We start from the raw sequence: 21,817 nt of genomic DNA, 5'->3' as shown, positions 1-21,817 counted from the left end.
GCACCATGGCTCCGTTGTCTGCATTGTAATTACTGCGGCAACCGCCTGGAAGTTCTACTTTCTGGTTTATTTTTAAATAACTTCTGAGCTACCCTTTGATCAACTGCTTCATCCCCGAGTCCTGCCTGTCCTCTTCCTTGTTCTGGGTTTAACCTTTGCTGCTTCTTCAAGCATCCATCTCATTGCAATTTAAGTCAGTCTCAAATGCAAGCGGCTGATTGCAAAAATGACACTCTTCCCTGAATATATCCTGCAATTTTGAGCTGAGGGTGAATCTGGGAAGAATTTTAAGCCAGAGCTTATGGGGTGCGTGAATACCGCAGGCATTCAGAGAGAAGTGTTTTATGGATGCTGGGGAAGTGCATCTTGAAATATGCAGCTTTTTCTGTTGCTTCAGCCGAAATCCTTTGTACCCCTTCAGAGAGATGGGCTTTCTGTCACAGTGACAACACTTTAATCAGAAGCAAAAGGAGTTAGTTTTATGTAGGAAGCAAAACTAGAAGCCTAATTAATTTTCCCTCGTCAACCCATGAGTGGAACCCATGCCTGCAAGAACGATCAACTCCCAGCATGGGCGTAGCTGCATGTTCCTTCCTTTCATTAAAAACTCATGCCATCTTCACTGCGGGATCTACGTGGGCTTAAATTTCTGGAGGAAACCCAGGCTCAGGGAAATGACTTTGGGTTTTGTATCAGAGCCTGCAAAAGGGCTCAAAAACCAGCTGAATTTTAAGCATGTCCCAGTGCAAGGAGGGAGGTTGGCTCACCTCGAGGGTACCAGAGCTACAGCTCCCCAGCTGCGCTCAAGGTCACATCGTATTTGGTTATAGAATCACAGAATGGTTTGGGTTGGAAGGGACCTTTAAAGGTCATCTAGTCCAACCCCCCTGCAGTGAGCAGGGACATCTTCCACTAGATCAGGTTGCTCAGAGCCCCGTCCAACCTGACCTGGAATGCCTTCAGGGATGGGGCATCTACCACCTCCCTGGGCAACCTCTTCCAGTGTTTCACCACCCTCATTGTAAAACATGGTTCTGGCTACCCTTCATCCTGCTAGTACATGGGATGAGCTGTCTCCTGGAGATCTGAGGGTACTTCCAACAGAGCTGTTTGTCAGCTTGTTTTCCAACCTGACTTCTTTTCTTTTCGACGGGGCTGGCCAGAACAGGCAGATCACCGCTGTGATGCCCTGGTCTGCTCTCCCATCTGCTGTCTGCAGCATGTCGTCATATGTCCGCGTCAGAGAGCGAAGCGGGTGCCTATGCGTTTGATCTGGGTGAAAGCACTGAGTGAGTGTGATTGGGGTTGTAAAGTTTATGAGATTCTGTGTTTTATGGTAAATTTTAAATTGACTTTGCAATCAAGGGACATTAGAGTTTGTAAAGGAAAGTCGGTGTGATGTGTTGCAGAACACAAGGTGGTAATTTCCCCTCTTATATTGATGCTATCAACAGTAAAGAATGAAGCAGCTGCTTCTCGGAGGATTGGTTTTTTAATGCATTCAATTTATGTAGTTTATAGACTATTATTTATTATGTGGGGTTTTCCCCCCTTTACTGGCTTTCCCTCTCCCTCCATTACTAGAAGAATGCAGCGCCATCTTATCTACCACTTTTCATCTGTAGATTTCAAAGCCCTTTCCAACCACGGCCGACATCATTGTTTCCATTTTCACACAGGAAGAGGAAAATTGAGGGCTGGAGGTGGGAAAAGATGTCAGCCCAAAGACACAGCCAGGCCATTCCTCCTCCTGAGCACGATCCACGCACTCATTTCTCCTCGGGTTGGGAAGGATGAGCTGTCCCGGGGCATTTTTGGCTGGAAGACATAGTCCCTGACAAGCCCTGGTCCAGCAAGGAGAGCCCTGTGCCACTGTTTTGCCCACATGGCATCCCGACATCTACCGTGGGTGCTGCCAGCATCCACCCACGTGGCCACCATCAGGCTGCTGTGAGCCAAAGCAGCTTTTATCCACACACAAAAAGGAGTTGCCATTAAAAATGGCCATAATCATCACAAACACTCTCCTAGGCGATGAAACATCCACATGTGGCAGTGGAAGTGCCTTTTCAAAGTACGTTTGCCAGGTGGGATTTTCTGTAGGGACGTGGGTGACTTGGTTTCCTTGACTCCAGTGGGCTTCTCCAGGACACTGCCCTATTCAAGGCAACACAGACTTTCAGCAAGGCTCAGGCTCTGAAGTTGCTCTGTTAGTTGACAGAAGTGGGGTTTTCAGCTGAGCAGAATATTTTCTGGCAAGGTGGGATTCATCTGTCCGCATTTAGATACCTGGCTGGTAGCCACCTCTTCCCTAGTTGCCCGGGCTGCCTTCACCATCGATGGAGAGCAGTAAGCACAATTTCAGTGGTGTGATTTCTCTTCTCCTGAGGTAGATATCTAGCTGAGATCAGCTGAATCTTGCTGTAGCTTCTCTCCTTTGCTGATGGACTCTAGCTAACTAGCCCAGTCTAGCTAACTAGCATTTTTCTGCAGGTACACAAGGGGTCTATGACCCTGGGTGTCTCCTTCCCACCACGCATTTCAGTATGGCGACATAAAACTGAATGGCTGGAAGGAGAATTATCCCCAAAAGGCAGTCTGGCATGGGTTTTGCACACGCAATGTCGTGTGCTCTGGTGTTCCACCATGGCCGGGCTCTGTGATTGTACTGCAGGTCCTGACACACCGTGGTCAGACATCTTATCTACCTCCACACACCTCCAGAAGGGTTGGGGGCCACCCTGGTCTGCCCACCTGATGGTGAGCGTTACTAAAGGAAGCTGTAGCTTCATTTTTCAGATGGCAAAGGGGCCAGTCTGTCATTTCATCGCTATCGGGACACCTCAGATGCTCAGGCTGGGATGGGAAGGCAGCACTAAGTAGTTTTCTCCTGATCTTCGCTGAAGCCAGGGTTCACCCTCATTTCTGTCTGGCAACATGGCAGTGTTTGCCTGCAGCTCCGTATTTTGCTTGCCGTTATTAAGGCTGCTATAAAACGGTTCTGGCACCTTCCTGATTCACTAGTGTGTCTGGTGAGGTCAAAAATTCTTGAGAGCATATGAAGGAAACGGGCAGAGTCCTCTGGGAGGAGCCTGGGGTCACCCGGGCGTGAGGGGAGATGTGAGATCAGCTCTTCCCCAGGCTTAGGCTCGTTCATTAAAGCTGAAGCACAGCAAAGGTGTTTTATGATGTTTGGTTTTCAGATATGCCAAGAAGATGAAAAAAAACTGATCGTGAAAGTCCTGGGCATTTTAAAGTAATATTTGATGGGGATTTATTGAAGATGCTGTAATACAGCCTGTAGCAGCATCTGCTTTCCAGATTAACAGAGGGCTTGCAAACGGTACTTTGGAAGCAACCTCCAAGATTATTTGAAAACTAGAGAGCAAATTCCATTTGGTGAATGATTCATGACACGGGTTTGCATATCAGTTGTTCCTTCTCCTTTCTTTGTCAAATTTATTCTCTTCAGTGATATTATGCAGGAGGCACACAAACACTGGAACCATCCTGGAAGTGTTTATGTGCCAGAGCTGTGCCACTCATCACAGCAGGGGCCTGAGAGTGCAGAGCTGGAGGGCATCCTCATCTAATGCAAGGGGGTTTTATTTTGGAGCTGTTGAAACTTGGACCAGGAGCTGGAGGTGGGCTGCAGTGGAAGATAAAAATACGAACTCCGTGCCTAATCTTCTGTTATAGTCGGTGGATGTTTGGTCAGTGCAGTCTGGAGGGTGTTTCACACCCCGAAATAGATGCTGATGTTTGAGTAACTAAATGGCTCTCCAGATACCCCAAATTGTGCTGACTGCGTCCCCATGGACTGCAGTAAGAGCTGGGACAGCCACCACACGTGTAGGTCATGATTCAGCTGCTAGACATAAGTGTCTAGTTTTACCCCAAGACATATTGCTTAGTCTTCAGCTGTCAATCAAGAGGGATGCAGGTCCGGGGTCATATCTGGCAAAGCCACGCACAGGTCTTGGATAGCTTGGGGAGTCTAACGTGGCGATGGGAACCTGCGTTTAGGCAACTAAATCCAGGATTTACGTGTGGGCACCCCAACTGAGGTGCCTTAATCTGGAGCTGAATCCTAGCCAGCATGTCAGAGACTGGTGCAGATTTATCAGGCTGTCCCTGGCTGTCAGATCAGGGCTACACTGTGCTTCAGGTGAGCTAAATTCTGGCTGCTGGCTGGTCAGGGCTAGAGCATGGATGGACTCTTTGGAGGATGGTCCATTGGGAGTATGTGAGCGCTTGTTGTGTTGAGGGTAGGGTTGTCCCCGGTGTAGACACCTCGGAGAAGGGCTGTTTCTTCACATGGGGTTGACCTCAAGAGCAGGACAGTCATGCCCCATCACCAGGCTGCTTGGGAACCGTCCTTCCCAGCTCTGCAGCTCACCCCAGCCAGGGGATGGAGAGGTCAGTGTGCTAAAGAGAGGCAGAAGTTCCCCTTCTAGAGACACGTGGTGAGAGGAACAGACCCGCGAGTGAGCTGATGTGGCATGTTAGTGATGTATTCAAAGAGGGGAATTAGAAACCTTAACGTCATATCCGGGAGGGTGTGTTCGATTCATCTAGAAACCACCCCAAGAAGCTAAAAAGGACCTTGTGGCTGAGGGGAAAGCCACAGGCAAGCCTGTTTGCTTTATAGCTTTTCATCCCGCGTGTGTTTTTGGAATGGGAGAACAAAGCCTGGGCTGCTCTCAGCAATGCCCATCCTATTTTGGAAAACGCTACAAGGGCACCAGGGCATCCTCCCCAGCTCCCTGTTTGCTGGCTCAGAGGGTGGACCACGAGTGCAGTTGTTCACAGGCACTGTTCTTCAGAGCCTTCTTCGTGGCAATGGGTTAATGAAACTGTAATTCGGGTGCAGCCTTTGCTTAGCCCGGAAACTCCCATTTATAGCCTCATCCCATGAGGATTCTCCTGAGCCTCAGTCAGTGGGTTTTTTTAGGTGTTGCGTTGCAAGCTGTTGTGTCCCCGAGTTCCCTTTGCCGTGGGGAAAAGCTGCAATGCAGGACTCTGCCTGTAGAGAGAAGGAGACAACTTTAAGTAGAAGTTAAAGCTGAAGCCCGGCGTTACTCAAGGGAAACGCGGTGCCAGCCCCTGCCCTGACGCCGGGAGGAGGTTGTGCATCCACCTTAGCAGAGCTGATGAGCTCTGGCGTGAAGCCAGGGCATTGCAGGATTTTTGCAGCTTTCCCTGGGAATTTTGCCCAAAATAAAGACAACGGCGCTCACCCACGTGGGCGTGTTGACAGGGGCCTGCATTAAGCTCTTTGCCCCCTTGCTGATCACTTCTGGCTGTTGAGCAGCAAACGAGCCATTAGTCCTCGACGGTGGCGGTTACTCATCAGCTAATGATCTGAACTGGGGCTGGGGCTAAGGAAGGAGGTCGCGCTTAAGTGCACAAGGTCAGAGCAGCTGGATGCTCTCGAAAGCAGATGGACTCATTAGCTGCAGAGAAGTCCCCTTCTTGGGGCTGATCACGGCCCCGGAGCTTGGCCAGCCTGCACGGCTGCCGTCACCGGGCTGATCTGCGGCCACGGTGTGCTCTACTAGTCACCTGTTCTCCATGTATTGCTTACTGCCTAAATGTCCTCATACTGATGGTCATAGAAGCACGAAAAGGAAGAATACAGGCCATCACAAAGGTTACCCTTTAGTGGTTTTTCTTTGTTCCTTGAGTGTGCACACGCAGCAATTATCTCACCAGTTTAATAAAATGGGTAGTGTGGCCAGAGCCCCTTGGTTCTTCGGTCCCGGGACAGTCATCCAGGTGTCAACCTGACCTGAAAAATATTGTTGGCACTTTCCCATGAGAGAGAACCGCATAAAGGCTGACACAAGATCCATGCCTCCGTCTAAAAGCAGGGAGAGGGTTCCCAGTCGCTTGCCTGTGTCACGGGTAGTGGGAACTAGTGCTGGTGGACTCTGCCCCAGCAAACCCATGCCAAGGGCTGCCTGGAGAAGGAAAGGAGGAGGTGCTCGGGAGATTGATTCGGCCGGGAACTGCTTGGGGACCCTGGGAAGAGGAAGCAGCGTCTCCATCTCCAGCTGACCCATGATGACAAGTGTCTCCTCGCCTTGGTTTTAACCTTCGCATGTAAAATTTACTGCATGCACTGCACTCCCCAAAACGTGCCAAATTCAGAGACTGCATGCAATAAACGGCCGTTTCCTTGCTTTGAGTGGCTCCCAGTTGACTGTACACCACTAAGCCTTGGCAGAGAGATCCCTTTTCCCTTGCAGCTTCCAGTGGTTGGTGGGAACCCCTTGACCCTGGCCAAAACTCAGGTACAAACGCAGGTTTAAGGACAGGTGTGAGCTGGTGGTGCCATTTTGGGGAAAATACCCCAGACCGTGAGCTCATCGCTTCTTTTGCACGCAAATGCCGCTGCTCCAGCTGACTGCTGAACCACAGGAGCAATTTCCAGCTATGCACTCCCATAACATGTATGCCCAGCTGCCCTGGTCTTGTAACAGCCACGGTGGTCTTCCTCTCTGTCCTTACCCAGGAGGAGACCTGGGCCACCACCCCCAGCTGTATTAGGGGGCCTCTGGACCCTGTTAATATGATGGCTGCCTGCTGGTGGGAGTCTCACACCTTGAGGTTGTGCTGAAGCAGAGTCAGGTCCCCCAAAGCAGGCTCATGCTGATCTCCTTCATCAGCCTTCTGAGTCCTGCCCACCTCCAGCCCAGCTGCTGGCCACCTTGTCCCTCGCCAGCCACCCCGTAGCCTGTGGTAGCAGCTATCAGCGTGTTTCGTTATCTCCTCTGGCATGTGCTGGTGACAGTCCTACTCGCCTAACACCTCCTGCATGGAGGTATCAGCTCCCTGTTTGGAAATGCAGCCCGCTGTCTCCATCATTTCCAAGTGCAAAGTGATAGCCAGGAGCTTCTGTAGAGCTTTATTTTTCCAGAGTTTTTCCCAAGCTAAGATGGGCGGAGGACTTGTATGGGCAGAGTTGGGGGGATGCCGGTTGTACACTTTCCCCCTCTGCACCCCATCACCTGCGGGACGTGGGTTTGTTGCAGGTGCTACTGCGGGTACCACCGAGCTACCACTGACAACTGAGCTACGGGCATAGGAAGAAGACCCGGGAAGTTGATAATCCCAAAGGGACCAAGGCGTAACATTTAGCCAGGGGGTGGGATGGGTGAAACAGCCAACGCTGCTTTGATGGGATCTGTTTCCGGACTGTTCATCTCCCAGCTGTCACAGGAGATGCGATACAGCGGGAGGATGGGTTGGGTTTGCACCTCCATGGCACAGTGTTGCTAGGTGATTTTGTGATACAGGCATGAGGGAAGGGTGATGAGCAGAGAAACAGCTGAACTGACTGTGGAAGCACGGGTGGTAGGAGAGCAGGAGCAGGCCTGGTTTGGTGGTTTCTCATCGTCCCGGCAGAAGGTTTCTCCAGAGCCGGCCCTTCTTAACCAGAAGCTCAGTTCTGGATCTGATGAAAGTTTTCGTTTTGTTTTTTTTTTCTCTCCGTTATTCCTTAGGAAATGGTCAGAGGAGCAAAGGGAGCGTCGCCGGAGATTTGAAACAAAACCAAGGGTACCGGTAAGTACACATTCGGGTGTGCTGAGCTGGTGGCTTTGTGGGGAGAGCTGGTGGCTCCTCACAAGCAGGATGCGAGTTGAGGAGTACGAAGTGGCTGTCCTGATGTCTTTCCGGGCTCTTGGGGGTCTGATCCTGCCCTTCAGTTACTGGAGACTCCTGCGGGAGAGGAGGCAGTTTGTCGCGCTGATGGATCAGCACAAATCAGCTTTACCACCGCCATGATTCTCTGCTATTGTCAACGACCGAACCGCTAATTGCTCTTTCTGTAAATCCGTAGAAGATGCTCTCATAAATATGTGTGTTCTCCGTGCTGCAGTGCTGGAAAGAGCAGGCGGCAGATACGCTGGCAGCTGCACGGGAGTGCGCTGAGCAACAATATTTGTTAATGCTTGGAGTGCTTTTGGCTTTTGTTGTGCTTGGCCCCGGTGCAGACCCAGTCACGGGGCTGCGATCTGGGTGACATTTCAAGGTCCTCTCCAGACCTGTTTTCTGCAGCTGTCACGCAGGAGGCTGTGGCTTGGGTGTTTGCCTAGAGGTCTTGAATAGGAAGAAAGGAGTGTCCGTTTTTTTATCATCTAAGCTGGTTCAGATACGCCAGAGCCAGATCCTGAGTTGATGTTGCTGAACCGAGTTATCTTGTGTTGCACCAGGTGGGAGGCCGGTCTTTTTACACCATCTTCTCATGAGCAACTGCCTGGTTTGCACTGGCCAAACCCTTAGCAAAGCCGTGCTGTGAGTCCCCACGGGTCCCTGTCTGTCAGGGACCGAATCCCCACGTCTCCCCTGGTCCCCGCATGGCATGCGTGTTACGGATGCTGAGGGGCATGTTGGTGCTGGGCTGTCATAGAATCATCAAACGGTTTGCATTGGAAGGGACCTTTAAAGGTCATCTAGTCCAACCCCCCTGCCATGAGCAGGGACATCTTCCACTAGATCAGGTTGCTCAGAGCCCCGTCCAACCTGGCCTTGAACATTTCCAGGGATGGGGCATCTACCACCTCTCTGGGCAACCTGTGCCAGTGTTTCACCACCTTCCATGTAAAACATTTCTTCCTTCTATCTAGTCTTGGGTCTGTGCTGTAGCCTGGACTACACAGACGTGCAGGAGCGGTGCTGGTGGTGGGTGGATCATGGGGAGGTGTGGATTTTAAGACTCACCTGAACTGCTTATAGTATAGGTATGAGCTTAGATGAAGGGAGGTGACACAGGCAGAGATGAGAAGGGGCTTCAGGAAGGACTCTTCTTCAGACCTTTAACAACGTAAAAGCCCTTTATAGTCAGTGGGGATGTTTTTAGCCCATGTTACATCTGATCTAGTTTGGGCATCCACCCTAGGATAAACTAGAAGCCTGTCCCTCTCCTCTGGCTGCAAGAGCAGCCCAAGTGAGGGGACGGTGTGTCTGCAGGGTCACCTCCTGGCAAGGCAGGCAGGGAGGCTGCTGAGACCCGGCTTCCCTCCGGCACCCCTCCGAGCAGAAGAGCCTGAGAAGCGATGCTTTGTTCCCAGGGATCATCGCTGACTCCAAAACAGGCGCTAATCAGGGCCTGGAGCAGAGACCAAACTCCTCACTGGCTCCCACACCTCCCACTCCTTCCCTGCTGCCTCTCTGCAATCAGCTAGAAAATAAACTCAGCCTATTTTCCTAGGAGCAGCAACCCCTTTGCCTGTAAACAAGGCAGCCTGGAAGGCCACCGGCCGCAGAGCTGTGTGCGATCACCAGCCCAGAGGTGTTGGACCATGCCCTTCCCTGCCCTGGGGAGCCCTCGCACCCATCCGCTCCCAAAATCCAGCTGCGTTTCCCCTCCATGCACCCCAGCCCCTGCACGCCTGGCAGAGACAGCAATAACCGTGGGGACTGGCGTGTATTTGAAGCACTGGGTATTTTATAATGCTGGCTTTCCTGATTTACACCAGTGGGGGTTTGGTCCCTTGAGCTCCTACAACCCTGGAGTGATTCAGCTTATTAAACATCCGTTTGCACTGTCCTTAGCATTAAATAATTGGCTCCTCAGCATATTTGAGTTGGAGAGTATCTAATAATCCTGTGAACTATCCATCAGGCTCCATTATCATCTCTGCACTCCTGTGCCGGCTGCCTCGTGTCGACTCTGCCTGGGGTTTACAAATAGATTTAGTTTCTCCTGCAATTTTGCCTCTTTTTTCTTTCTCTCTCTCTCAAAGGAGCAGTTTCGGGCTCCTTACAATTTGTGCAGACGCTCCCGTTGGCTGCGATGGCATCTTTCTGTTGACTCGTGAGTGATGGGTCCCATCCTTGTCCTGGCTCCGCTTCTGCCAGAGTCCCCAAGCAAAAACTCTCATTTGCGACAAAGGAATAGAATCGTTATCTCAATTGAAAGAATTTCCTTTTCCAACCTACAAACCGATAAACCAGCACATTGTTGGAGTTTCCTTATCGGCTCAGAGAATTTGTAGGACAGACAATAACGACCTGTCAACTCCCCTCCAGCAGACCAGCACTGCACCACTCATACGTAGGGCAAAACCCCCGGCTGTCTTGATGGTATTTTAATAAGGATGCTTAAGAGGGCTCCTAAAAAGCCTCCTAACCAGGTGCGTAATGTGAGGGCTGAGATTTTCTCATATGATTTTTGGTACCTGGTGTTGCCACCGCTGTACCAGCGATAGGAGAGATGCTCAGCGTCCCTGGAAATCAGGCTCGTGCTCGCCTCCCTGGGTCTGCAGCATCCTGGAGGAGGTGGATGGGATGGGAGATTGTATCCCTGTAGATCAGATTTGCTTTCAGAGCTAATCCCACTGGAATCACACACACCAGAGCCAGGGGCTGCAGTTGCACGTGTCCTCCTCTTTACAGGCTCCGGAGCTGCTGCTGGATGTTTTGCCAGTGTCAGAAGAGACATATCTAGGTTTTGCTCATGGAAAATCAGCTGCTTCTTTTTTATACAGGCTAAGAAATGGTCTTCCCGGTGAAATGTTGGGGCTATCAAGACTCTGATGTATGTTTTCGGCTGACAGGCTGGGATTGCAGGCATACCGGGGTGTAGCACTGGGGCAGGCAAGGGGAGTCGTAAAAAAAAGTACCCGTCTCTCTTACAAACATCTCCCCGTGTAGTCTGAACACTCCTTTTCTGACTCGTCCTAGAGACTTCTTTTGCTCCTAGGGTATAAGACATGCAAGGCAAATTCGAGCAGCTTCAACCCATTTAGGAGCTCTTCAGCCCTTACATTGAATTTTACCCCTGTATTTCAAGATTGCCCTTTAAAAAATCTTTCCTAGTTCTAATCTGTCAAGAGGAGATTGATAAGAGGAGATTAATATCCTAAAATAGCAGCCCGGTAGTTTTGTAGAAGCATGTCAGTGCAATTGTCTAAAGGACAAAAACATTTAATTTTGTACTGAAATGCGTTTACTTTTGCAAGGATAAGTTTCACTTTACATCCTTGTTCTGGGTCCTGTATATTACTGGGCAGGAGCCATCTCTGAAGCTCACAGTGTAAACAGGAAAAAGAAGTGAATTATTATGGAACAAGAGCTATTAATTCTGGTTAACACGTGAAGGAGACCGATGCTGGATGGTGTAAAGTGACCCACCACAGTCCACACACCTTCAGCAGAGGCAGAGACCTGGTTATCTGAGATGTTTGCAGTGTCTTAAAGGCTACAAATTTTACTTCTCCAGAAGATGTGACAGCGGTCTCATGTAACCGTAAGACAAAAACCTCACTGCTTTCTGCGCCTGTGCCCTAATGTCATTACTTTCCCTCTTTTGCAGATCCGCATAATGACATTCATGGTCACACACACACACACAAAAATACTTTCTATAAAGAAAACGAATCTGGCTTCAACCGGCTCTTACCTCCTGCTGCTGTTACCTCCAGACCTCGGCTCGCCCAGGGTGAAATGAAAAGGGGAGTTAATGTAGCGGGGTCATTTCTCACTGCTGAATTGGTCAGCCATCTACGGAGCCAATTTCTGCAGCTTTTCAGTGGCGTGGCAGACCCCTGGGTAATATTTGCCTGAATAGAGCCGTAAGTGTTTAAGCTGTATTGCTAGGAATGGCTGTTTTATCCTATGCATCTGAGATTTCAACCCATCAGACATGAAGCAGGTCAAGACTCTCATGCCATTGTGTGCATTATAGTGAACAGAACAGAATATGCTTGATAAAAGAGAGGACTTAAAAGAAATGCTTCTTTAGACCTGCAACTTTCAAGTCCCACAATGCATCAAAGACCCCTCGTATAGACTTTGAAAGGGGCGAAAGGCATTACCTAATATTTGGAGGAAATGAATAATAAAGCATCCCAAGTGCCTGGCAACTAATTTAGGAGTGCACATTGCACTGTATTGCCTCTGCTGGATTCGCTCCCCGGAAGAGTAGTTGCTAACAAAAGATTTAAAAAGAAAAAAATTACATTTGGAGACCAACTTTTCTGCCTTGAAATGCCCCCTTTTTTGTAACGTTTCCTGGTAAGAGTTACTTATGAAAAGATGAAATGCAGCGTGTGCTGCAAACACCAGGTCTCAAATGAAGCTTGGAAGCCCGTAAGGTTTCCCACCATTCCCCTCCGCACCGCAGCCTTTTGTTCCTTCGTGTTGAAAGCATCGCTTGCAGGACGCTTGCAGGATGCTGAGGCACTACCTGCTCGTGGAGCTTAGTGATGTCTTTGGGGGGGGGAAAATCAACCTATTTGTGTGGCCTTTGCTTTTGTTCCAGCAAAACCACCTTCGGGTAGAGTCGGGACTGCTCTGTTGATGACCTGTTGCTCCTTGCAGCAGGAACTGGGAGCCTGGGACCGTGCTGAAGGTACCAGTTATGTTTCTGGTATCACCATGGATGCTGAGGGTGCTGTTTGGAGCCTGAGATACTTCTTGCCATCACTTGGTTTCGTAGATGCAGTGGCTCCTCGTGCAGTGGTCCCCGTAGCTGGCAAGGCTCCCATGGGACTTGGGAGCTGCAGAGCTTGTGTGGGCTCAACTTCTGCCTTGTATCGTGAGATGCGGGGTCAGCTCCAAGTGTGGCTGAGGGGAGGTCCACCCCATTGGGACTGGTGGGATTGGAGTGACCTGGGATGGCTCTGGGAGCATGGGACTCAGCGAAGGGGAGGTTTTCCTCACTGGCATAACCTGCTCCAGAGCAGGGGTTTCTGCTGAGAATCAAACCCCATGGCCTGCCAGATTTCTCCAAATCCCACGAAGTGATGGGAGATGAGGACAGCTGGGCATCCACAAGGATGTTTGGGCAAGAAGGGCCCTGCTCTCCTCCTCGTCCTGCCCATGCCCATCCCCGCTGCCCACACTTGTCACATCAAGCTCCATTTTTACCATCTGCAGAGCTCAGTTAAATTTGAGTGCTTTCTTACCTGCTTCTCCCCCAGGCCACGATTAATTGAGGCCAGGAGGGCAGGCAGGAGTGCTCGGGCAATATTTACAAGAAGAAGGGGATGTTCATGGGTCACCGGGGCCCATGGAATGGGTATGGAGATGATGGGCAGTGGGGAGGCTGTGTATCGCCCCCGGCCCTGGGGGTGATTAAAACCTCAGCTTTGCATGCAAACGAATCAAAATTGGCCTCCCTCCCATTAAACGCCTGGTGCTGGGGCTGCTATTTCAGTGGGATCTTCTGGGGTGGGAGGGTGGCGGGGTATTGGGATGGGGAAGGATGTCTTTGAGTTATTGGTTGCTGCAAGGCTGGGGGATGGAGAGGTTTTAAGAAAATGGTGTTTTCCCTCATCAGAGCTCAGCCTAGCAGTCCTGTTAGGCTGGGCCTAGTTATTCAGCATTTCCCCAGTGCATCCTTCATCAACAGGGTGTTGTCAGTCGCTGGCTGAAGATGCTGATGGTCTCAGCCACAAAGCCCAGTTAGGAGATGAGGCACAAAAAGTGGTGTACAGGGGATGACACCCCAGTTCCCGGCCTTTCCACTGCCTTTTTCCCTAACACCGGAGAACATTGCCTGCTGGAGAGCCAGGTGACGAAAGCAATCAGAAAAGAGGATAATTTCCCGTGGAAAGGGGATCTGGCAGCACTGCAAGGGGAGGTTCATGCCCTGCCTTAACGATACATCAGCGTCCGGGGACTTTTTAGTCTTGTGCTTGGGTTTTATGATCCGTATTACTTCTCTTTTAATTTTTATTGCTTCACTTTAGGTTTTGATACAGTGCTGGAAGCACCTCGGTGGGCAGAGTCGGCTCCGCTAGCACTAACTGTCACCTTGTGGCTTGACCTACATTTAAGCGAGGGGCAGAGAGGAGCCGGACGCGGGCTCACCAGCCCTTTAGCGCGGTGACACCCCTGCCTGCGTCAGCGTTGGTGCAGGCAGCCTTCGCCTGCCTGCCCACTGCTGCGAGCGGGGAAGTCGGTCTTGCTGGTCTCCCGTGCCAGTGCAGCGGTGCCGAGGGCAGCGACATCTGGCTTGGTGACCCCCCTGGACAACCTCTTAAACTTGAGCTTGGGCAAGGAGTCACCCTGAAAGGTGTGCACCAGCAGAGCCGGGAGGAGGGAGCTTGCTCTGGGTCTTCCCTTGAGGTGAGGCTACACAAAACTGGGGGCTGTTGGGCCCGTGGTGCTGTTTGCTCCCAGCCCTGCGCTGCGCTGGGCTGGGCTGCTCTCTCCTGGTCTTCAAGCAGAGCGTGGCAGGACATGATCGTTTCCTCTGCAGGACATCTCATGCAGGGGGTCTCTGGTCCATGCTTGGGTTCCTAGGGCATCGCTGAGCCAGGTAAGCAGGCAGGGGTTGCTGCTGGCTGGCCCCGGTTTCTTCCTCCTAGAAGATCAGATGATGTTTGCTTCTCTTCTGTGTGTGTCACCTTTGCTGTAGTCCTGTTTCTGGTTTGCTACCCGTTGCAGAGACAAATCTCCTCTAATGTCACCCTGATATATAAAGGTAGTAAAATGTGGAAAATTATGAGATTTCTCTGGGAAGCTTTAACACCTCAGAAGCACAGGGGGTCATCCACGCTCTCCTGAGCTGGAGCCCTCAAGCACAGTCCCCACAGGTCTGCTGGTGGCTCTTGTCTCAGAATAGCTCTGGATAAGATGTGCTGTCAGGGGAAGCAAAGGGAAGGGATTTATTTAGCTTGACTGGGAAGCTAGCACTTCCCAAGCTGTATGGTCATGGGGTGACTTCTGTTAAGGAGACAGACGGACTGGCCTGGTTGGCACGTGGGTGTGAAGGGACACCTGCCCTGGGTGTCTCCTGGGGCTTGCTCCACGCCAGCTGATAACCCATGTCATTTAGGAGAGGTTTTGCTCCGTGCTGCTCTGCATTTCTGCCCGGTGCTCCGGGACAGATCCAAACCCCACCGGCATCAGGAGAGCTTTTTCTCTGACTTCAGCTGGCTCCATCCTCCCAGAAAGAAGATGTGACACAACCTCCGTATAACGGTTTATTCCTGGTGACAAGTGCACCTTCCCCGGTGACTTTTCACACCGCCGAATGGAGGGAACGGGATGCCGGTCCCCTCCCAGGCAGCCCGAGAGCAGGGCTGTCAGAGCCGGGGAGCTTGCACGCCGTTAAGAGAAACCCTCCCCGCAGTACCCAAGGGACCCGAGTGCTGGTTCAAAAGGTTGCGAAGCACTGTCAGCTCCTGTTTGGGACTGCCGCGCTGAAGGGAGATCCTGCCAAGAAGGTCATAGGCTTGAAGCAGGCTGAATGTGAAGCGATTGTAGTTTGAAATGATTTTTCAGGTTTGTCAGCTCCGTCAGAATTTAACTCACGTAAGGGCAGCCGGGAGCCTGGGGTGCCTCGGGTTGGGCAACCAGCCAGCCAGGGATGGGTGTCCTTGCAGGTGACACAGCTGGGCCCCGTGCTTTCTCCAGCAAGGTGGTGCTCCAGTTTATCTGCAGCAAGGGAGAAAGTGCAGGTGGACACAGGAAAGGAAGGAACAAGGACATCAGCCTCAGCGATGAGCTTGCCATGGTGTGTGCTGAGGTCCTTCTGATGGCAGCAGAGCGGTAGGGATCCATCCATCCGTTCATCCATCCGTTCATCCATCCATCCATCCATCCGTCCCTGTGTCTATCTGTCTACTCAGATAGTTTCCAGACGATGGGCATCCTTCCCCGTGCGTGGGGGTACATCCCTTTCCCCTCTTCTCAACAGATCTGATGTTTGCTCGTGTCAATGGTAGAGCCTCCATTGACTTCCACGGCGCAAGGTGAAGCTTGCTGTGCTTGTCTTCCATCAGCATTTCATTTAAAATGTAACCAGCGCATGAGTACTCTTGCTCCATGTTTCTTCATCAAAACACTTTGTAAAGAAAATTAGAATACCAGAAGCAGCAGAGCCTGGCAAAAAAAAGGGGAATGTTTCTTGGTAGGGAAAAATATCCCCAACCAACCAACCAAAAGCTGATTTATTCTGGTGGAGCAAAGACAGTCCAACAACCTCCCTTTTGTTTTGCAGTTCACAGATATTGTTATATTCACACCTGAAATCTTTTACTGAAAATTTGGCATCATTTCTTCCCCTTTTGCCCAGGGAACTGGTAGATTTGAAGTGGCTTCATCCTTTCTGGTTCTGCGAGAACTGATTACCGTAAAACAGGTAGCATCAGTGGGTTGGGAACTGCAGCCTGCATTTCATCGCCTACCAGAAGTCCCATCTGTCAGTGGGAGCTGAATAGTTCTCCTCTGCTAACAAAATTATTTATTTTGACCTGTCATTAAGGATATTCGTGCAGCAGGGTGAAAGGTGGGAATGATCTATGCTTTGTGAGTTTTACAAGCCCATTTTGTATTTGTCTCGGCAGTAGAGGAACGGTAAAGAGCTCTGTGCTCGTGCCTGTTATGATAAGTGAGTTTTGGAAGAGGTTTTCTGTCTGATAGTCCATCTAAAACTGTGGGGAAATGCCATTCTAAAGGCTGTTAAAACACAATTGCTCGCTGATTTACACAGTCAAGGAGTGCCTCTTTAGTAGGAGATGTATGCCGAATAAAAGCAGTTCAAGTGGTGCTTTTAATAAATAGATAATGGAATGGCATTTTATCTTCTGCTTTAATCCGTTGTGTTAGCGTAAGGTAGCATATCCCTCTGATAGATTTTGAGATAGCAGAAACCGAAAGTCACACCACTTTCTTTGTATCTCTCTGAAGCCAAATCACACGCTGGAAAGGCACTGGGTTCGCAGCGCTTGCGAACTGGGATTTTTTTTTTTGCTGTTGAGCAATGATGGATGGGTTTAGTTGGGTCCCACCGGCCTGGTGTGCAGGGCACTGGTCATAGAATCATAGAATATCTCAAGTTGGAAGGGACCCGTAAGGATCATCGAGTCCAACTCCCTGCTCCTCGCAGGACTACCTAAAACTAAATCATATGACTAAGAGCATCATCCAGACGCTCCTTGAACTCTGACAGGCTTGGTGCCATGACCACTTCCCTGGGGAGCCTGTTTCCAGTGACCGACCACCCTCTCAGTGAAGAACCTTTTCCTAACGTCCAGTCTGGACTTCCCCTGATGCAGCTTTGTTCCATGATGCCTTGGCTTTGGCCATGGGGCTGTCACCTTGCTGGGTGGCAATGCTCATGCTTCACGTCCCCAGCACCATGTGGGGTCCCCTCCAGCCCCCGGCTCCCATGGGTTTGGGTGGGAAGGGTGCGGAGCCGCAGGGAAGGGAGATAGCTCTGCGGGAAGCTCCTCTCCAAGCCCGTGGGCTTCCCTGGAGGCTCCAGGTCGCTGGGGCTGAGTGCCGTGGAACTCAACGAGCAGTTGGCTGCCAGGTTAGGAAAGAAACAGGACGCTTTGGGAGGCAGGAAAAAGGTCATTTATCCTGTCGCTGCTCATCCTTGCTAATTCATTGTTTCCGTCGAAAACCCGACACTTAGCTGCTTCATGAATGAACCTAGTGTTTGTGCCTCCAAAAACAACTTGCTATGGTGAAAAGTAAGAGCTGCTTTCACCTCCCGTCTGGTCTGCTGTGCTTTTTTCCCCCTTGTTTTCTTCCGCTCACATCCCTCCTGCCTGGGTGGCAGTCTGGGTTGTCCCTGTGGAGTGGGGCTGGAGCCCGGGGGGCTGGAATCACAGAATCACAGAATGGTTTGGGTTGGAAGGGACCTTTACAGGTCATCTAGTCCAACCCCCCTGCCATGAGCAGGGACATCTTCCACTAGATCAGGTTGCTCAGAGCCCCGTCCAACCTGCCCTGGAATGTTTCCAGGGATGGGGCATCTACCACCTCTCTGGGCAACCTCTTCCAGTGTTTCACCACCCTCAGCGTAAAAAATTTCAGCCCAGGGGCTGCTCCCTGAGCACAGAGGACCCCTCCGTGGGTAAGGTTTGCTGGGCTGGGACCACAGAGGCTCTCAGAAACCAAAAGGGGATGGGAAAGCTTGAAGAAGAGGTTTGAAGAGGGGGAAGTGAGGCAGTTGCACGGCAGAAGGGACGTTAAGGAGGAGGAAGGGTGGGTGGGGAGATCCAGATAGACCTGGGAGGCTTTGGGTGGGGGGCAGTGGGGCTGGAGGGTGACCTGGCTGCCAGGAGGGGACCAAGAGGTTGCCCGGCCGTGGTACCTCTGGTGAGTAAACCCTCTTCCAGCGATGGCCCGGGTGTGAAAGGACAGATGGAGTGGAGGAGCGGTCTCTGCTGAGTGGTAGCTGGTCTCCTAATGCACTTTTAGCAGCTGGGATGGAGGAGAGCTGGCACCACGTCAATAGTGAGCTCTCCGAGGACCATCTGTGAGCGAAGGGCAATGAGAACAATTACCAGCCAGAGGAAAAAATCAGCGAGAGAGAAGCTGGAAAAAGCTGGAGGGGGAGGCATATAGCCAAGCAGAGGCAGAGAAAAGGGGATCTCTAAGCTAATGAGTGGCCGGAGAAAGTACGTTGGATGTTTCTGATCTCCCTATCTCGTAACACAAGGTCTGTTGAAGGAGGCAGCTGTGTCCATGAGAAAATGCTCTCCCATGGGGTTGGGTCTGTGAAACTCGCTGCCGCAGGATGCCTCCAAAGCCGGGAACTTAACACTCAGCTAAGGCTTGGGTGTTGTTTGGGAATGGCAAAGAAAACACGAGCTATAAATGAGCAGGAAGACATGAGATTTGGAAGAGGGATTAGACCTCCTTATTCAGGGTTTAAAACAATCTTGAGCTGGTTGGGGTTGAGAGAGCAGCTTCCTGGAGGCAGAGCTGGGGTTTGGTGCCTGTTGGTGTTGGGCTGTTTAGGACAATTGGTGGACCCTGGATTTGACCTAAAGCCGTAATGCCAGGTTGCTTGGGCTCTTCAGATCATTGCTGGCCTTGTCCACGAAGCTTTGCTCCCGGGAATCCAGCCAGCAGGCAGAGCGGCTTTGAAGCTCTTCCCAGGGTAGGGAAGAAACCAAGAAAAGAGTAGATATTTCCTAAGAGTAATCTGGCTGGTCCATTTGGTACTCCCAAAAAGGCTGGTGAGATGGCACAGCACCGAGGAAGGCTGTAAAAGAGAGAAGTGGAGTAATCAAAGTAGAAGGTGATTAAAACCCAAGTAAAATAGCAGCAAGGATGGTCTCGAGGGAGGGAGAAAGTCTGGCAGGGCTCCATAGGGGAGGGTTAGCAAAGGGAGGCTAGAAATTAAAACAGGGCAATAATGAAGGTCAAGCGTATCTGCAAGGCTTTGGGAACTAGGAGTAACGCTAACTCTGAGCTGCAGCAGCTGCTACTCCAGGGAAGGAGGATGGGAGGGAAATGTTGATATGTTAAATGGGTAGAAATAAATTGGTGTATAAACCTGTGACATTTGTTTCCCCGGTCTGAAGGCGAGAGCTGCTGTTGAGCCTGGTTAGGCTGATGTTAACAAGGTTTGCTGAGGTTTTGCAGGTTTTTAAGCCAGCCTTCTTTTTGGATAGTCCTGCTTACAAACTCTCCTTCTCTATAATGTCTCCCAAGTGAAATGAAAGGTGGACTGGAGGTGCTGCTTTTCTGACCTCTCACTTAGTTGTTTGGTGCCTCTTTTCTCCTACAGCCCTGGAGTGCTGGGGAGGGAGAGGGTATTTGAAAGGGATTAGATAGCACAGCAGAGATGGACCGATTGGGTCACCTTATCCCAGATATCTCCAGTTCATCAGTGTCACCCCAAACCTGACCTGGTTTAGGCTGCAAGCCGCCCCCCCCAGAGCCTGTCATCCTCCCAGGGCTCTTGCCAAGCTCCTCCTTTCCTGGAGGGGGTCAAGGAGTCCTCGTCTCTCCCCCCTGCATCCCACCCAGCTGCAGAACAAAGTCCTCCCCGTTAATGAGGCTCGTTAGGCTAACGTGGGGGAGTGGACATGGAGGGCTCCCCTACATCTCTCCTTCCCTCCTCCTTTTAGCCATTTTAGCCATCGCTGCTCCATCCTTCACCCGGGACAACGCCTGCTCCAGCAGTCGGAGTGAGGGGGTGTCACAGCGAGGTGCCACCCGGCAGGCCACCGCGCTGTCCCCGCCACGAGCAGGGGCGCCTGCTGTCTTCGGGGCGGTGGAGGAATACGTGCTGCCGTCACCACCTGATGGGGTTTGGAGGCAGGCGAGGGAAGATGCTGCCCCAGCTTTCGGTTCCCGCTCCCCCGCTGAGCTTTCTAGCGCTTTTTCACCGCACCCACAGACTTTCTAGCTCGAGCAGCCTCCAGGAGTAGGTTGTGTAAGCGTGACTTGGTATTTGAACGGGTCAGACTTTGTGCTGAAAGAGCTTGGAAGTGCCCTCACACCCAGTTGTGGTTGCGGCTGATGGCGGGGCAGCTCTGGTCCACGCAGGTTTGCTACGGGATCGGAGTCCCGCTGCCCTTCCCTGAGGACCCGCCACGGCCAGGACCACCACCTTAACCCGGAGCAGCTGATGTTTGGGTGCAGGGTGTAGCTCCCAGCTACCCTGGCCGAGCCACCCCACCACCAACACGGTGGTTGTAAGGGCTGAGCTGCTATCTTCTTCCACGGCAAGCTGAGCATGACCCAAGTGGAGAAGCCCTTAGCAAGTCCAAGCGCTTGGAGTAGAGTGCATCTCTCATGATTACACTCCCCAAAGCGACTTCTTTTCATTTATAGTATCTTGACCTAAAGACCTGTCCCAGCAGGAGAAGATCAGGTGGAAATTGCAGTGCTCTCTTGCTTCTGTAAAGCTCCTGATTGCCTTTTTGTTTCTTTACTGACTTTCTCTGTTCCCATTATCTCATGTTGGGGGAGTTTTTTAAATAAGTAGGTTTGGGAACAGCAAGGCCATGGAGATAAGAGCCGTCTCCTGCGCGCAGAGATTCATTACCTGCTCCCATCTAAGCCAGGAGAGAAGCGAGCCTGCTTTTCTTTTTGTTAATAAAAATAAGATACTGGAATTTTTAAAAATCAAATTAAAGCACAGAAGGACTTGAGAAAGTGTGGGGGCTACAAACTAGTGCTGGAGCAAAAAGAACTCATTAAAATACAAATTATTTAGGAGAACAAACTGGAATGCCATTATACAAAGCGTCACCGACTCATTTTCATTTCACTGAGTCCAGCCTGGGGTTTGGCTACACATGATAAATGAGTCCGTCCTACTCCTCCTTCTCCTCTTTTTTTTTTACTGGGGGGGGTGGGGGGAGGAAATATGCAATTACAATTTTAACCTGTTGAAAAAATCAGGTCCCGCTGGAGCAGTCGGAGCCAAATCTTTTGGGAGCGCTTGTGCGGGGGGACACAGGCGCTCCCTGCCTGCTGGGATTTGGGGTGCAGCCGTAGTGAGCTGGAACCTCACGGGGCCAAATCCTGTCCCTCTTGGGTGAGTGATCTGATTCCACAGCAGCGCCCAGGTCTTACACATCTCCCTAAATGTGAAATCTTGGGTCCCACCCAGCTGCTTAAAACTAGGGGTGAGCACTCGGGGTCCCTGTTGCTGAATTCGAGAGGGTGCTGGAACGAGGTGCCCGGACCAACCCTGACACAGCCCCTGCTTACGCAGCAACACCTGATCGCGGTGCCAACCTGCCCGATGCGCCGGCTGAGTAAGGGTTTTAAGACAAGAAGCCTTTGTCTGCTGTGGTTATTTAATTTCCACCCCCCACACCCCCCCCCTTCTAAATAATTTGCTCTGGCTGCGCCGTCTCGGGCTCGGCTGGAGCGAGGGGGGATGTTCTGCCTCGTCAAGCGTTAATTGCAGCGGAGGAAAAACACGCTGGCTGAGCAGGGAGCTGGGGTGGAGGCGAGGAGGAAGGTGGGAGTGGAGGTAATATCTTTTTTGGAGGGATGGAGTGCTTGTGGTTGCGTTATGCTCCTCGCCCCGGCTGCTCCCGGATGCGGAGCCAGGGAGGAAGAGGAGGTGGGAGGCAGACAAGGCAGCGGGCAGGCA

At 51.3% G+C, this 21,817-nt stretch overlaps 1 protein-coding gene across 2 annotated transcripts in view; it reads left to right on the top strand.

Moving 5' to 3' along the window:
- The window catches only part of ZBTB7C (zinc finger and BTB domain containing 7C), a 142,482-nt gene that overhangs the window by 64,223 nt on the left and 56,442 nt on the right, over positions 1–21,817 (top strand). The window contains exons 3-4 of one of the 2 annotated variants that reach the window (XR_007767806.1): positions 7,509–7,569; positions 19,833–19,875. The gene's annotated coding sequence lies outside the window, so the exon portion shown is untranslated. Of the gene's footprint in view, positions 1–7,508; positions 7,570–19,832; positions 19,876–21,817 lie in introns of those variants that run through there. The other variant, XM_050913316.1, reaches the window with a different exon arrangement.

Source organism: Gymnogyps californianus, chromosome Z, assembly GCF_018139145.2.
Source record: "Gymnogyps californianus isolate 813 chromosome Z, ASM1813914v2, whole genome shotgun sequence".
NCBI classification, from domain to species: domain Eukaryota; kingdom Metazoa; phylum Chordata; class Aves; order Accipitriformes; family Cathartidae; genus Gymnogyps; species Gymnogyps californianus.
The sequence above is the reverse complement of the archived record's forward strand: the minus strand, read 5'-3'. Positions and strand labels throughout refer to the sequence as shown.